This window comes from Zalophus californianus, chromosome 4 (assembly GCF_009762305.2).
Source record: "Zalophus californianus isolate mZalCal1 chromosome 4, mZalCal1.pri.v2, whole genome shotgun sequence".
Lineage (NCBI taxonomy): Eukaryota > Metazoa > Chordata > Mammalia > Carnivora > Otariidae > Zalophus > Zalophus californianus.
This window is the reverse complement of record NC_045598.1, coordinates 77,654,017-77,672,325: the sequence shown is the minus strand read 5'-3', so window position 1 is coordinate 77,672,325 and position 18,309 is coordinate 77,654,017. Positions and strand designations below refer to the sequence as shown.

The window sequence follows — 18,309 nt, the reverse complement described above, 5'->3', positions numbered from 1 at the left end:
AAAAAAATCAATTCAAGAAAAGGTAAAGCAAGAAAGAGAAAAAAGTAACAGTAATAACTGGAGTGCCTGGGTGGCTCAGTTGGTTAAGCATCAGCCTTCGGCTCAGATCATGATCTCAGGGTCCTGGGATCAAGACCCTCATAGGGCTCCCTACTCCACAGGGAGTCTGCTTCTCCCTTTCTTTCTGCCCCTCCCCCCCACGCATGCACACAAGCGCGCACACTCTCTTCTTTCTCTCCAATAAATACATAAATAAAATCTTTAAAAAAAAAAATAGTTTATAGCCCTCTTGAACTCACAATAAATTCGGGCCCCACCAGATAGGAAGCAGTGGCTCTTCTTGCTCATACCAGAGCCTGACGAACTTGGAGGCCACTGAGCAGGGTTAAAGCAAAGCCTCCACCCAGAGGAGACTTGTTAAAGACACCCTTCCCAGCCAGGGTGGAAAGAATTCCAGAGGCTCTTGGAAGAATTGGCAGGCTCAGAGCTCTGCACCAACACACTGGAGTTGGGTTGCTAGACAATATGTATGTAAGCTGCCAAACAAACCCACTCTCCTTTCCCCCAGTTACACAAAGACTTTTCTTTTTTTTTTTTTTTAAGATTTTATTTATTTATTTGAGAGAGAGAGAATGAGAGATAGAGAGCACGAGAGGGAAGAGGGTCAGAGGGAGAAGCAGACTGCCTGCTGAGCAGGGAGCCCGATGCAGGACTCGATCCTGGGACCCCAGGATCATGACCTGAGCCGAAGGCAGTCGCTCAACCAGCTGAGCCACCCAGGCACCCCTACACAAAGACTTTTCAAATACACCCCTCTCAGCTGAATGTCTTGAATATTAAACTTCTTGAATCTCTCTGTCATCATTCTAATTCATAGATGCGAATGCCTATGCTTTGTGCATTTTACACACGTGTGATCAATGCCCTCCAGATCTACTTGTTGCAGAGGGAACTCAGGTATGGAAGATAACTGGCTCAGCTTCCAAAGATAAACCTGGTAGGTGTGATAGCTGCTGAGGGAGAAGGGCAGAAAGCCTCCTGGGAAGTCCCTTTGAATTTGGGTGTGGTGTGAGTCCTTCGGTTCCCAAGTATGGTTTCTATCTAATCTGCCTTAAAATTGCTCTGCTGATTGACTCTTTTATCAATAAAAAACTGCTGAACTAAGGTTCCTCTTTTGAAGCTCCTAAAGATGGGGTCAGCCCTGTCAGAAAGCAGTGTTGTAGCAAAAGGATATGTGTACAAGGATGTTCACCAAAGCATTGTTTAAAACTGTGGACTATCAGTAAACACGCTTCAGCAAAGTTGTGGGCACACCCATATAGCATAATGCTAGGAATTTGACTTATTGCAAAGCAAGTTTCTGAGCGGCATATAAACTATGATCCTATTCTGGAAAAATCAATAGTAACAATAATAAAGTTAGCACGTACAGGGAAAAAAAGGAGGAACATATGCCAAAATGTTAGCGATGATTATTTGGGGTTGGGGTGAAGTGGGAGGGAATCTGGGGAGAAACATTTCTCCATTTCCTGACCCTCTGGTCTTGCTGTTGCACCCTCTCATTAGCCAAGGTGAGGTTTTGGTACAGAGCTGCATTCATTGTCAAATGCTTTTTCCTCAAGACGGAGACATTTTCTTTCCCTAGCTGCAGATATTCCATAGTCTGCAACAGCAGTTTATTGCCTTCATTCATTGGTAATGCTCTGTTTGTTCTCAGTAGGACATGTACCTGTAGGCATTAACATATTAAAATACTTGAGCTAGCTCACTGTAATATTTGACCACCAAATTTGAAATTTATTTATGTGTTATTTTTGGTTAAATTGATAAAGAAGTCATGTTATTTTTTCTATTTTAGAGTTCAAATTTTTAAAAAGTACTCAATATATGAGGATATTTATTGCAACTGAGAATTTCAAAGTGCTGAGATTAAAATCTGATATAGACTACTTGTTCACAACTTTAAGTTTCCTGTAGCTCTTTAAATTTTAAACATGTCTACCTGCATACAACTAGAAAAGTTCACCCCAAATATTGCCTCTATTTCCTGGATGTTACTAAGGAGTGTATGTCCTTTTACTTTGTCTTGAGACCCAGCCTAACAAAACTTGGCATATTTTCATAGGGTGTTTTTGGCTTGCAAGTTATTTCATTCATTCTACTCATTCAATAAACATCTATAATTATCATTGGTATCAAAAATAATAGCTCACATTTAATAGGCATTTTCTACTTGCTGGTAGTTAATACCAGCTAACATTTCATTTCATTACCTGCTGCTCTTTAATTAAATGCCTTCTTTTTGCCTGGCATTGGGGAGGGTACAAAGATAACCTGGGCCCTGAAGATATATAAATAATCCAAATACGGTTCTGTGCTCAAAAGGAGGGTCAGATACCAGGTTATGTAATTCCTAGACTGAATAAGTGACTTCCCAACAAGGAATTCAAGGAAGCTTCACAAGGTAGTTGGCATTATATTTGAGTCTTTAAGCAAAGGATTTGGTCATCTGGAGAAGAAGGAGGAGGGACATTCCAGATAAAGTCAGAAAGGCAGAGATAGGACTCTGCAGGGCATGTGCTGGGTCCTGGGTATAGTGGGGGCTAAAGCATGTGGTATATGAAGGGAATACACAGGAAAGAAGGCTTAAGGGGCAGATGCAAAGAATGTTCCAATTGTAAGGACCAGTGAATCATTTATCCCAACACCCTCATTTTCCAGATGAAGGCACTAAGGCCTACAGAAAAGGGAAATCCCCTCAGTTATTCAGTAGTGGGGATGGAATTAGACTTTGCACTCTCTTGGCTCCCATGATTGAGCTTCCAGTTATCCTGGGACAGATCAAGGAGGGCCTAGAATGCCAGGCTAGAGGTAGGTGGTCATCTAAATGCAGAGGGGAGCCACTGAAAGTTTTGAGGAGAATGTAAGTAGCAAAGGTGATTCAGGAACTAAGATAATTTGAAGGTTTCTAGGCTAAGTGACTGGGAAGCTAGAAATTATATTTTGATAAACGGCTTCTGTTAACACAGAATCAGATCTAGAAAAAAAATGATTAGTTCAATTAAAAACAATTGGTTGTTTTCAAAGTAACTATTTGATTAATGTAACCTCTTTTAAAATGTCATGTGTTTAGACCCATTCTAGTTAAAGAGTAGGTTAAGGAAGGTTGGAGCAAGCGGGCATAGTCTGTAATGGGTATCAAGTGCTCAATTTACCTCCTCTGATTGTTTCTGCCCTTGGGAGACAAAGTTTCTATCAGTTGAGTCCACACCTTCATATACTTTGTATTCTCTTTACATTTGAAAAAGAGATAAAATATCGACTCCTTTTTTAAAGTTTTATTATTATTATTATTATTTTAAGATTTTATTTATTTGACAGAGAGAGATAGCGAGAGCAGGAACACAAGCAGGGGGAGTGGGAGAGGGAGAAGCAGGCTTCCCGCGGAGCAGGGAGCCCGATGTGGGACTTGATCCCAGGAACCTGGGATCATGACCTGAGCCGAAGGCAGACGCTTAACGACTGAGCCACCCAGGCGCCCTAAAGTTTTTTTTTTTTAATAGAAGCTTATTTTAGTTACATTTATGTTTAGTTCTACTTTCCTCACAAGCAGCATTTCCTAGTATCGCATGAGATAGCAAAGAGGATCAACCTAAGAGGTCACCTTTGGCCACAGACACATAAAACCTCCCGTCAGCAACATGAATCTCATTCCCCTCATCTGTAGAATTACAGACCAGAGATGCACCTCACAATCACTGGCGCTCTCAAGGGGAGGCAAAGAGCAGAGGGTCAGACTGTCTGGGTTCCAATCCCAGCTCTGACACTCGAGTCCTGAGATCTTGGATAAGTCATTCAATGTTTTTGAAGCTGATTCTCGTCTGGAAAATAGAGCTAGCTAATAACTCATCTGGGTTTGCTCTGGTTGTGAGAATTCCTAGACAACGGGCCAATAATGCTGACCACAGTGCCAGGCGCATAATAAGCATCTTGCTTAACCTTAAGCTGTATGAATCGTCTCGTCCACACCTCAGGACAGACAAGCGGCTCAGAAAGCGGCAGCATTTCTGAAAGGAGTTGTCGGTTCCCAAGTAACTAGTACCCTTATTTTAGATGTACTCTAGAACTAAAGATGCAACAAAACCACTTCACAGTTTACTACTCCTGGGTAAACCGTTTTGAGAACATTTCAAGAGCCTTTAAGGAAGATGTCTATTTCCACATCTCTGATTTATGTAAAACTATCCGCCCAATGCAAAACAGACTCTCTCTCCTAGTCTGGCCTGCTTCCCAGCTGTTCACATTCCCTACGGGATTGTCAGAAGCTCCACACGCTGTGCGGGAGCCGGAGGAAAGTAAATAGTTTAGCCAGGCAGGCACCCCACCCACCATTTTATTTTCCGAAATCACTCCTTTAGCTAATATTTCAGGGACAGACACGCGACGCATCTGGCTCCAACCAAATATTTTCAGTCAGTCAGATTCCAAGGTAAATATTTGCCACTTTGATTGCAGCAACAGTGGTAGCGTGAAACAAGGAGCCACTTATCAACCTTCAATCAGGGCCCGCCTGGCACTTCGGTGACGTGACCTGCCCCCTCCCCGTGAGCCCCTGCGCGGGTCCCGCCTCCGCGCTTCCGGTCTTGCGGTCTTGCGCCCTTGGTGTCTGAGCCTTTCTGAGGCCTGGTTGTCTTCAAGGTGAAGCCTTGGTAAAGTCAGGTTATGGCATTGCTGAGCTGCTTCCTTAGCTCAGATCCTTTCATTTTTAGCAGGTGCTGTCTTTCCCTCTCTTCACAACTGACTTGTCAAAAGGGTGTTGGTTGTGGACGAGAAACACCAGGGAAGGGTTAAGGAAGTCGCCTAGACGTGTGATTGGGGTGGGGGGGCGGGAGATGTCCCGCAGAAGCCTGTACCTATTACTTAAATTGCGTCCTTAGAGAAGGTGCCCGAGCATGAAGGGGGGAGGGGCAGAGGGAGAAGCAGACCGCTGAGCAGGGAGCCTCATGGGGGCTCAGCCACCCAAGATCATGACCTGAGCAGACGCGTAACCGACTGAGCCACCCAGGTGCCCCAAGGGACTCTTAATATTGGCCCAAAGTTTTTGAGCTACAATGAATAAACTGCCCAGGGCTTTTGTCTTAGGTCCTTTGCACTTCTGTGAGAATGAATATATTAGTGTTTTTCTTATGCATGCATATTTTATGCAGGAAGAATAATAAAGAGGGATGAAGACACAGGAAAATGGCAGGTGGGGTGGTTTTGCCTTGTTCTGTGGCAGGGTTTTTAACCTTTTTGGAGTCCTTTTGAGACTATGAAAATAAAAGACCCTTTGTTTTCCCAGGAAAAGATATGTAAACACAGTATTTTGCCTATGATCGGAGGAGATTCATGGATCCCCAGAAACCATCCGCAGACTCCTATGCGGGGAGCCACGGACCCAAGATTAGGAAACCATGGATTTTAGGTACATCATGCCCTGGTGACCTGCACCTGGTGACATTCCTTCTCTTGCCCAGGCAGGACTAGGGTGAAAAAAGTCAGGCACTCGCCTTGGGCACAAAATTCAAGGGGGCATCAAAAAGTTCAGAAATCAAGATAAAGTTTTAGTGCAATATTTTAAAGGATAAAATCTGCAAACTGTGGCTGTGGCTTGTCAATCTTTTTTTGTAAAAAAAATTTAGAGGAACCAGGACCAGGATTAGAGCAAGATGGGTGAGGCAGGGTTGTACAAATGCAGGTTCAGATTCTGTCTTTATTTTGAAGTTTTTATATTTTGTATTTTGTTCAGTTTTTTATCTTTATTTATTTTTTAATTTTATTTATTTTTTTGACAGGGAGAGCAAGCACAAGTAGGGGGAGCGACAGGCAGAGGGAGAAGTAGGCTTGCCGCTGAGCAGGGAACCCAACTCAGGGCTCAATCCCAGGACTCTGGGATCATGACCTGAGCCGAAGGCAGTCGCTTAACCAACTGAGCCACCCAGGTGCCCCTCAATTTTTTATTTTTAAATAGTGCATTAAAATACTGTTTTGAATACTGAGTTTTTTTGACCCCCTCTTCTTTAATTTTGCACCTGGCACTAGTGTCTCCTTTGCTTACCCTCAGTCCTGCTTGTGTCCAGGATGCTGTTCAAGTACAAACCAAATGTACGTGATCACTTGCCGTGTGCTAGGCCCTGAGCTCCCACATTTCCAGAAAGCAGGGGTAGTGGGAAAAACTCTGATCTATCAAAAGGTTGATGTTTAGTCCTTGCTCTGTCATGTCCTGCTGGATGACCTTGGCCAGTGAACTTAGCTTTTCTGAGCCTCTTCTTAATGGCAGAATGAGAGGGTGAGACTGGGTACTTTCCAGTTCTGGCAGTCTGTGGTTCTAGGACTTTGAAAAAGGCAGCTAAGCCAAATTGTTCTCTAGAAAACAGAGTCCTCAATGAGCACCCAATTCCACATCCCAGTCCTCTAGGGTTCTCTTGATTTGCCTTCTTGATGGAGGGGTTTTGCATTCTACAGACTTTCCTTTGTCTCAGTGTGAGGGCCCAGACCATCAAATCTCTTCAACTTGAGTAGTGATTGCTAGAGTCAAAGATCTTGAGAGCCGATGAGAGTAAAGTGCAGAGAGATGATTTAGTTTTAAGGAAAATGAGGCTCAAATAGGTGAAGTCAGTTGGCCAAGGCGGCACAGTGTCAGATTTAGAACTAAAACCCCAGTGCCTGATTGCCTTCTGGTGGGATATAATGCATGCCTTTCTACTTCTCTTCAGAGAATTTCCTAGAAGTACTTTGAATTCTCTCATAATATTCTCTCTGATTCCTGTGTTTTATTAGTTTCCTTGTTAGGATGCTGCTCCTAGTGCTGGGGGATTGGGAGCCAAAATTCTTGATCAATGTCTTATCCTTAGGTCTTCTTCCCTCTCCCAGACTCATCTTGGATTTAACTTCTGTGGGGATTTTTTTTAAACTGTTACAAGGCATATAATCTTAGAAAGCTAACTTCCTCTGTGTTTCTTTTGAAAGATATTTTTAAAACTGGAGAGAACAAGTGATGCATAACAATCTGTAAGGTAGGTACTGTTATCATTGTTATTTTACTAATGAAGAAATTGAGGCACAGAGGGCTAATTAACTTGTCCAAAATCTCGCAGCTAAGTATCAGAACCAGGATTCAAATCCAGGCATCCTGACTCCAAGGTCTGCTTTTTTAACTAGACACTGGGTGGCTTCTCTTGTGGACCATTTCACTCGAGCTTGAACAATTCAAAGGATGGAAAGCTATCTCAGGAGATCCTAGTTCTGTTGTTGGGCAACCTCTTCGACTGGAATGTCTTCCTTCTATTTGTTGGAACAAGCTATAGACAGTTATCCAAAATGGTTTTCTCTTGTCAAAATAAGAAGGTAAAAAGGTGAGTGAGGAACACAGAGTAAAATCTCGCAATCTATCCTGTCTCCACCAAACATTCCTCACCCACTCACTTTCAGTTATGTGGGCTTCCTGAAAAAACACAAAGTTCCCTCTTTCAGTTTTGTGTCTATTGAAAGTAAAATCCCCATCCTATGTGTTTATACCTTGTTCTGAGAAAGATTTAGGTTGGCCCACATGGGTTAGAAAGTATGGTTAAGTAGTGTAAATTAAAAGTGTATGACACGATCCAGCAATTTCACTTTTAGGTATTTTTCCTTTAGAAATTGTTACAGGACCTTACCAGGATAAATATTCAAGGGATTTTATTTCATTTTTGTAATTGCACAAAAATTGTAGGCAATTTAGATGTGCACCAATAAGGAAATGGCTAAACAAATAATAAATAAATGAAGTTGCGAGAGGATTTCAATGTAAAATTGAACTGGAGGATATGAATTGGAGACCCTCATGCATGCTGCCTCAGAAGAATGCAATTTAACTGAGAGACTGATTTCTTGTAAATGCCTGATTTACAGAAGATCAAGGCTTCTCTCCTGACCAAAGAACATCCACCAAGAATCTCTCCCTGGCAGGCCTTACCCCTCTTTGTACTCCTTACTCATAAGTACAGCCTGCCCCAAATCCTCAAAGGACACCCTGTAGCTTGATACAATATGTTTCCCAAATTGCAGTTCCCTTTGCAATTCCCAAATAAACTCAAATTTCTGGTAATTTGACCTTGCCTCAGTTTACCTCCTTGTTTAGGTTGATAGAGTACCTTTTAACTATTTTCAGTGTATAGTGTTAAGATGAACTGATTATTTGCTCTGAAGAAAATCATTATTGATATTTTAAAAATTGGTGCTTGATGGCATATCATCTCTATTGTTATCCCCGTGGTAATACAGCAGTTTAAAGAAATAAACATGGGGTGCCTGGGTGGCTCAGTCGGTTGGCCATCTACCTTCAGCTCAGGTCATGGTCCCAGGGTCCTGGGGTCGAGCCCTGAGTTGGGCTCCCTGCTTAGTGGGGAGTCTGCTTCTCTCTCTGCCTCTCTTTCCTGGCTTGTGCTCTCTCTATTGCTCACTCACTCTCTCTTAAATAAATAAATGGAATCTTAAAAAAAAAAAAGAAACACTTTTTTTCTAATTCAAAAGGTTATTGAAGAAAATATGGAAAATAATAAAATGTAAAGAAGGAAACAAAGAACCTATAATCCTACACCCTAAAGGTAACCACTGTGAACTTTTAAATTTATTTCTTTCCCATCTTTTTTCTAGGTACAGTACTTTTTTAGTAGATTTTTTGTGATAAAATATATATAATATAAAATATATTATTTTAAACATATTTAAGTGTACAATTCAGTGGCATTAAGTACATTCACATTATTGTGCACCTATTATGACTCTCCATTTCCAGAAATTTTTCATCATCCCAAACTGAACTCAGTTTCAATCAACAATAACTCCCCCATTATTCTCTCCCCCAGCTCCTGGTAACCACTATTCTACTTTTTTTTTTTCCACTATTCTACTTTCTATCTCTGGATTTTGCTACTCTAGTTACCTCATGTAAGTGAAACCATACAATATTAATCCTTTTGTTTTTGGCTTATTTCACTTAGCATTATATTTTTAAGTTTCACCCACATGGTAGCATGTTTAAGAATTTCCTTGTTTAAGGGCTGAGTAATAGTCCATTGTAAGTTTGTACCACATTTTGTTTATTTATTCATTGATGGACATTTGGGTAATTTCTACCTTTTGGCTTATTGTGAATAATGGTTATGAACATGGTGTACAAATGTCTGTTCCTGATTTCAGTTCTTTTGGATATATACCTAGAAGTGTAATTGCTGGTTCATACGCTAATCCTATGTTTAATGTCTTGAGGACTACCATACTATTTTCCACAGCAGCAGCACCATTTTAAATTCCTATTTGCAGTGCATAAAGGTTCTGATTTCTCTGCATCCTTGACAACATTTGTTATTTACCATTTGCAAAAAAATAATCTTTATCCTAATGGGTGTGAAGTGGTATGTCATTGCGGTTTTGATTTGCATTTCCCTGGTGATTAGTGATGTTTAGTACCTTTTCTCAAGCCTCTTGGCCATTTATGTTCTTGGGAGAAATAGCTATTCAAGTCCTTTGCCCACTTTTTGACTGGGTTTTTTTGGTGTTGAGTTGTAAGAGGTTTTATATGTTCCCAATATCAGTCCCTTATCAGGTATGTGATTTGCAAATATTTTCTTCCATTTTGTAGAGAAAAGTGCCTTTTCTTTCTATCAGTAGTGTCCTTTGATGCACAGAAGTTTTTCATTTTGAAGAAGTCTAATTTATTTTTTCTTTTGTTGTTTGAGCTTTTGGTGTCATATCCAAGAAATCATTGCCAAATCTACTATCATGAAACTTTTCCCTGTATTTTCTTCTAAGAATTTTTAGGTTTCACATTTAGGTCTTTGATCCATTTTGAGTGATTTTTTGTGTATGGTGTAAGGTAAGAGATCAATTTCAATCTTTTGCATGTGGATATCCAGTTTTCCCAGCACCATTTGTTGAAAAGACTTTCCTTTCTCTGTGTTTTTATGTTTTAGTGCTTTTTTGATTCCAGACTTATTCCTTTTGGAGCCCAGGCTGCTTCTCTGGGTTGTCCTCACCCTCATTGGTTTGTACCCTCAAGGGATTGTAAAGTTATTTGACTGGGAACAAAGGGAAGATATAATGAACCTTAATCTAGTGCAGAAGCATGGTGGCCTAGCAGAGCCTAGTGAAAGTGATAGTTGATATATTGCCTATAGTGATCTTGCTATAACCTTGGCTAAACCTATTTCATTTGTTGTGAAATGGGAATAGTGATAAGAAGACCCACATTATTTTCTCAAATGATAGCATAAATCCTGGAATATTATTAGGGCGAATAGCCATTATTGTGGTTAATGTTTATGAGGAGAGTACTCTGTGCTGCTCTTAAATGCTTCACATTTATTATCTCATTTAATACTCAGAATAGTCTTATGAGGTCAGTGCTATCATTTTCACTGTTTTACCATCTCTGAGCTTCTTTTGTTGTCTGTAAAATGAAGAAAATTATATCTTCCTTGGAGAACTATCGGGAGGATTAAACGAGAGAGTGAAAATAGAGGGCCTCGCAAAGAACACGCACATAGTAGATGCCTAACAGATGGTAGCTGCTTTCCCTCAGTTCAGGAAGTGATTCCAGTAAGCACAAACTATATTAGATGAGGATTCTGCTTTGTTCTAACAATCGTGAATTTCCTGATACTTCCCCTTCAAGGTAAATTAGAATGATTATACTGGTCAGATAGGAAAGTCTGATACCATTGATTTATGAGACAGGAATAATTTCTAGTTACCTACCTGCAAGGCTGAAGTAAAGAGACTATTATTGGACACTAGGAAGACTTCTATAGACACTCATCTAGGGAATGAACAAGCACAACAGCCCTGGAAACAGCTGGCTATGTATTGTGCGCCAATAGATTAGTGATGTTTTAACACTCATCATTTTGACTGATAAAGTGTCATTTCCCTAAATCTTTCACTACCTTTTCCCACCTCCTTTATTTATGTTTTTTTTTTCATTTTCCCATACCTCGTGGTATTTATTTGGTAGAAAAATAAGGTGGAAAGCACAGTGCTTCTGCTTCACACTAACACATTACAAGCTTAGCCAACACAAGCAGTTTTAAAAATAATGATGACAGTGAAGATGTACAACTGCCTGAGACCAAACTAGAAAAGCAGGGCTTAAATTAGTTAATACATTAATATAGTCCTTAGTGTTGCAGTTATTCTGGGTCATATTTTCTGGATATTATTTAGACATTCATTGGTTAGATCCAGGCCGTACATTTTCTCTTTGGCTGCAGCTAATATGTTAACTGGCAGTGGGATCAAGTCCTGCTCCTCAGTGGCAGCTGGGCCCTCCCTTGGAGCCGCTCTACAATCCCTTCACTTATTGCTAATTGACTTCCTAATTCCCTCCAGCAGCTGTTGTAAACCTTTTCCACTCTCCACCATCCCTTTAATCTCCCTGCTCTGCACACACTGAGTGGCAGGTGATGGTGCATCCGCGATCAGGTCTCTTTCCCACTGCCTTTTGGTCCTCCGCCATCTTCACCTCATGCCCAGGATCCCCTTTCTCTCTCAGAGCCTGGCTCTTTCATTTACTCCCTCTCTCCTAGCTTCTATCTTTCCTCTTTCCCCTTCACACATAAACAAGCTCAAGTCTTCCTCAACCTATAAGAAAGCCAACCATATTTCTCTTGAAGTGAATCATGTTCCTTTTTCAGTACTGTTAAGCTCTTAATATCTTTTTCTCATTACAAAAATAATGTAGTAGAAAATTGGGAAGTACAAACAATCAAACATGTTTCAGGCACCCATAATCACATTTGTAGAGGTAACCACCAATGTTAACATTTTGGTTTATATCCTTCCAATCTTATTTCTAAGACTTTGAGATCTACTTAGACTTAGAGGGCATTCTGGATGTTCTCTTTTGTAACTTGACACTTTTCCTGTGTCAGTATTTTTCTAATCATTGCATTAAAATTTCCATTGTATGGGAGCTCCTGGGTGGCACAGTTAGTTAAACATCAGACTCTTGGTTTCAGCTCAGGTCATGACTTCATAGTTGTGATATGGAGCCCTGCGTTGGGCTCAGCTCTCAGTGTGGAGTCTGCTGAAGATTCCCCCTCCCTCTCCCTTTGCTCTTTCCTCCTGTTCTCTCTCTCTAAAATAAAATAAATCTTTTTTTTTAAGATTTTATTTTATTTATTTGACAGAGAGTGAGAGAGGGAACATAAGCGGGGGAGTGGGAGAGGGAGAAGCAGGCTTCCCATGGAGCAGGGAGCCGGCCGCGGGGCTCGATCCCAGGACCCTGGGATCATGACCTGAGCCGAAGGCAGATGCTTAGCGACTGAGCCACCCAGGCGCCCCTAAAATAAAATAAATCTTAAATTTTCACTGATGGATGCACTTTTATTTATGTAGCCATTTAAAATCATATCATAGGATTATTTCCAATTATTTGCTATAATTAACATAAGAGTATAACCTTTGTAAATAAATCTCTGCACATAGTCCTGATTATTTCTTTAGTACAAATTTCTGCAGAGAAGTTCCTGAGTGCATATTTTAAGTATTTAGATACATATTTTATTGTAAAATATAAACATTTTGATAAGAGTAGCCAACTGCCATCACTTCAACCTTTAATTCCAGGTTACTGAATTCTAAGCAATTCTCGCTTGTCCACAATCACTGAAGCTTCTCTGTCAGATGTCAAGGTCAACATCAGTTACTAATCACAAGTCTTCTCAGACCCTATCCTGCCTAATCTCTTTGCAACAACTGTCACTTTTTATCTTTTCCTTTCAAAAATGTTTTTTCCTTCTATTTTACTTGAGTTCTTCTACCTCTCTGGTAACACATTTTCAGGCTCTTTCCTGGTTCCTTTTGTTCTGCATGATCTTTTCCTTATTCTCAACTTACCTCAGATTTTCAACTGTTGAGTTCATGCCAGTGCTACATAGATCTCAGCACAGATCTGACCTGAGTTGGGGTCCGCTGGCCTCTCCATCTCACATCTCCCTACTCTTCCCTGACTGCTTCCTCCTCTCCCCATTCTTACATGTACTTTATGCTTCAGTCATTCTGAATTACTTGCATTTTCTATGCCTTTGATCATTTGGTGCTCTGTGCTTGGAAATTCCTTCTCCCTTTCCTCACCTGTTAAAGCTTTACTTCTCTTTCAAGATTCACCTCTTTCGGGAATCTCCACAACACCCTCCACTCCTACTCTCCTATGCCTCTTTGCCCTCTGGCCTGGCCAAGTAGAGTGACCCTCCTCTAGGCTGCTGTGTTCATGCTTCTCTCCTTTTGCTGGGTTACAATGGCCTTTTTCTAGGCTCTAAGCTCCTGGAGGGTAGGAAGTGTGACTATATGTATTATTATTATTTTATTTAACAATCATGTGTGTTATGTTTCTTATGTGCCAGGTGCTGTTATATCTGTTTTATAAATATTAACTCATTTAATCATCTCAATTTTATGAAGTAGATACTATTATTATCCCTATTTAATGTCAGAGAAAACCAATACACAGAAAGACTAGATAACTTGCCCAAGGTCACACAGCTCCTAAGTGGGGATTTGAAGCTGGGTTTGTATAGTGGCACCAAAGAAGTGCTTAAAGAATAGGGCTTTTCTGAAGTCAAACATCTATTCAGTGTGATATCCTTTCGTCATTGTGTTTGAAATCTAGCTAACTGTAGGCCTTAATGCTTTCTTACCCATGGCTAATTAACACAGAACCTATGATCTCTGAGCAAGCTTTTACATCAGAAAACCAGATTTTTAAATGTTCCCTGCTCAGAAAACGCTAAGTAGGAGTCTGTCTGTTCATGTGGTTTATTGGATCATGGAATATGAGAGTTGGAAGGGGGTCTTAAAAATGATTCCCTCTGGGGGCACCTGGGTGGCTCAGTTGTTAAGTGTCTGCCTTTGGCTCAGGTCATGATCCCAGGGTCCTGGGATTGAGCCCCGCAATGGGCTCCCCGCTATGCGGGAAGCCTGCTTCTCCTCCCACTCCCCCTGCTTGTGTTCCTGCTTTCGCTCTCTCTCTCTCCGTCAAATAAATAAAATCTTAAAAAAAAAAATTAAAAAAATGATTCCCTCTGGCCCTTTAAATTACTAATGGGAAAACCGAGGCCCACTGAGGAGTGTGGCTTCCTCATGGTCAAAGAGAGAATTAGGGTTGCACCAGGACAAGTGCCTTTCCCAGGATGCCCAGGTGTTTGCTTGTACTGGCCCTTTCCATTTGAGGAGATTATCTAGAGCTCGGGATGTACTAGGCCAGGCTGAGACTATAGTGACAAGAGTCTTGAGACTAGAAAGCAAAGGGTAAATGTTGGCTCAGATACAGCCATAAACAGGATGAAGGCTCCATTGCCTATCCCTTCCACCTATGATCCCAGGAAACCCAGAGATCTTGTTGGACATGTCAAGGTGACTTTTGAGTCCTCAATTCCTTGACCTCTTAGTATCTGTTTTCGCTCATGGACTTTGTCTCGGTAAAGGTACCACCACCTACACAATTCTACAGTCTTGACACCCTTGACTTCTCCTTCTCCCCATCCCCATAGCCACTTCTCTGGTTTAGGATTTCACCACCTGCAGTAGCCTTATAACTGGTCTTTCTGCTTTAGACTTGCCCCATTCTAAGTTGTTGTATGCATTGTAGCCAAAATTAACTGTTTTTACATTTTTTAAAAAGGATCTATTTATATTATAAAATTTATACACACTAGTAACAATTTGAAACAATGTAGTGGGATATAAAGTAAAACCTGGGGGCGCCTGGGTGGCTCAGTTAGTCAAGCATCTGCCTTTAGCTCAGGTCTTGATCCCCGGACCCTGGGATCAAGTCCCGCATCAGGCTCCCTGCTCAGTGGGGAGTCTGTTTTCCCTCTCACTTTGCCCCTCCCCCCAGCTTGTGCTCACTCTCTTTCAAATAAAATAAATTAAAAATCTTAAAAAAAAAAAAGTAAAACCTGAAAGACTCCCATCTCCCATATTTCCAACCTCAATGTAGGTAAACAGTTTGGTGTATATCCCATCAGACTCTTTTCTATGCTTATCCAAACATAACTGGGCATCTCCTATAGGCCACTTTATTTTCCAGAAGCCCAGTACTGCCCATTTCTTTGCACAGTCCAGGTTCTATGTGCTTTCCTTAATTTGCTAATGCTTTCCCCTCTGCTCTTTCCTCACCTTCCTTCCTCTGGCTGACACCTACTCATCCTTTTAAGACTTACCTAATCTGTCATCCCCTCCCTGATGCCCCCAGACTCAGTGGGTATGTCCCCTTTTACCTCTTCAGTTACTGTGCTGTATTATTATAAGCTCTTCTGTGCTGTTTTCTCCCACTGGAGCAGAGCTTCTTGAGGAAGAGTCTGTGCCTTATTTGCCATGGTATTCTCCCATACTTGGCATAAAACCAGGCACAGTGTTCAGTTCACATGACTGAGTGATTGTGACTTAATGACTGCCTGAGTCTCCTCAAGTGCAAGTGCCTTGGGTTGGGAGGCAGTTATTCTAAGCAGACAGGACTATGAAGCTTCCTGACAGTCTATTAGCAGCAAGAATAGGAGACAAGATAGGGTCTGAAGAACAAGAGAAAGGATCCAAGAGTGGGGAAAGGAGCCTGGTGGCATCAAGGGAAGGAAAGGAACTAAAACTTATGAAGAATAGTCACATCTAGCACCTCATATATGTTATTGTATCTAATCTTCTCAACACTACCATCCCCATTTTGCAAATAAGAAAGTTGAGGATCAGGATGTAAAGTACCTTGCCCATGGTCACACAGTGAGTAGCAGAGCCAAGCTTCAAATCCAGTTCTGTGTGAGTTCAAAGTCTAAGCTCTGTGCACGTTGGTGATCAGGTGGGTATGGTATGGTTAACACTGCGCATTTCCCTAGACCCTTCATGAGTACTTGGAGTCTGGGAGCTTCTGAACAGAGACTCCTAAAGGCCTTCAGCCTCTAGGGAGCTGGTGAGTGACAAAGCCAACATCTAGATCTTCAGACACTGTGGGCCTTTTCACTTCCATATGTCTTGAAAGGGGTGCTAAGGCTCCAGAGTTTATGCTGGAGGGCGTTAGTTTCCCAGGCTTCTGGAAGAGGCCAGCAAAGGCTTTGGGAAGTCTCACTCAGTCAGCTTTTTCCAGATTGCCCTCAGGCAGCTGTGATTGCCCTTAGTCTTCTCCTAGTCCCTCCCCAGCCCTCCATCAGCTCTAGTTGCTATGTCTTCAGGATCTGGTAGCCAGAGTATACCTGTGGGGCAGAGTCATCTCTGGAGGCCTAGCAGCCTGGGCCCCAGCCCTTTATGTCTAAGCTTTGGGTGCTTTTTGGCAGTTGTGTGTTCCTTGAGATTGGGGAGGGCACTGCAGAACAGGGGTGGGGGGCTAAGGGACTGTTGGAATAAGGAGCTGTGTCCAGGGCTGAGGCTGACTCATGGGATGCTAGTTCTTTAGGCCACAAAAGTTTACTGATAACTACCTAGGTTTTGTGTGGTCTTTGAGGGCAGGGATGCCAGGTCTGTGCTTTAGGCACACTGAAATCCTAGCAGTTCCTGCCTGTGTCCTGTATCTCTTATCCCCAGAGCTTTATACGTGCTATTTGCTCTGCCTGGAATGCCTTCCACCTGTCCTTTCCCTGCCAATTCCTTTTCATTCTTCAGGTCTCAGCTTGCCTGTTGCCTGACTCTGTACCCAAGGCTGGGTGGGGGACATTTGCTGGTTAACTCTGCACTTCCATTTTCCCTCTTTTCTTGCAGGAAGTTCTTGGACTTCCCATTCGGGAAATCCATTCCTCCCCCATAGTTAGCCTCCTAGTTAGTATTACTGACACCCTTCCCTCCAGCTCCAGGCAAGGGTCTGATGGTTTAAGCCAATTGTCATGTCTCATTCTACTTATTAACTATGATCAGTTCAGGGATGTAAGGGTATACTCAGAAACAGTGAACCAAGGAGAAGCTAGATGCCTTAAGAGTTACCAGAAGAGCCACCTTCTTTCCTAGAAACGGAATGAAAAAGGATGTAGATATGCAGCCTGGCTGTGAGCAACCTAGGATTAGTAGAGGAGAGGCTTAAAGGGGTGACAGTATGGTGGGAATACAGGCTGGGAACTTAGCCTCTATCATTAAAAATAGAGTATTTTGGCTCCCATATATACTCTTTACTCTTTCAACTTTTTCAGGATCTTGGACAAGAAAGAGGGGTGCTATTAACGGAGGACCCTTTGGAGCCCCAACAGAATCTTTGCATACACATACACATATACGCATACACATATGATCTTTGGGGTCATTTTAATATACTCTTTGGATCATATTCACCTACTTCTTAATAGAAATTAACTTTTAAAATTTGTATTACAAATATTTTCCCATATATTTTCTCTGTTGCCTTAGTGGTACAAAAGTTGTAAAGTTTATAGTCAAATATACCTTTCATATTTTTTTTCTATCTGTCACAAATCTGTTTAATTCAGGTAGATGTCAGGATGTGCCACTATGATTAATTAGTCCAGGGGCCTGTCAACACTAGGTAGAGAGAAGAAGCCACCATCATTCTTTCAGGAGTAGCCTCCATTGGTGGCCTCACTGTGAGGGGACACTATGGATCCCTGGATGCTGTGGATAGACTCCTTCTTAGGGTTGATCCAGTGTCTGATGTTAGCTCAGAAAGTGATGGAAGGTAGCAGAGTAAAGGGTAACAATACTTTAGGGTATTGAGTCTTGATAATTCCATGGGTTTCCTGGGTGGTCTTCTAGTGTAAGAGTATCTATCTCACTTTTGTTCTTGAATGTCCCTGTGTGGTGGTTGTACAAGGCTGCTAAGCAGAAATCCATGTCATCCTTTGGTATCTCAGGATCAAAAAAATAAACCTCCTGCCTCATGAAGGTGATTGTGGGAGTTGATCTGAGCTGACTCCTGGGTTCCTTTTGCTGAGCAAGGTGAGTTGGGTTCTTAATACGGCAGTTTCTTGGAAGCCCAGAGTTTTCCCAGGTAGGAATCATTATCCAGTGTAGGGTGCTGGAAAGGGTCTCTGGTGAAAGGCATGGTAAAATGCGGAGTGAGACGCTGGTCTGAGGGTCTTCCATCTTTTTTTAGAGCCTCCAACTTTCCAGTCTTTGTTAGGAAGATCTCCCCTATCCTCAGTTTGTAGTATAGTCTTCAAAGTTTTCTTGCAATATTTTTTTCACTATTTTGCTCTCATATTTTTATCCATTTGGATTTTTTTATGTGTAATATATAAGATTAGAGTCCATTTTACTTTCTTCCAAGGGATAATTCATAAATATGGCTGTCGATTATGGATT

The 18,309-nt window shown here is 41.6% G+C and overlaps 1 pseudogene; it reads right to left on the bottom strand.

Annotated features, from left to right (window-relative positions):
- Positions 1-17,507: 17,507 nt before the first annotated feature.
- LOC113926533 lies at positions 17,508-18,049 on the bottom strand (annotated as a pseudogene).
- Between the last annotated feature and the right edge of the window lie 260 nt (positions 18,050-18,309).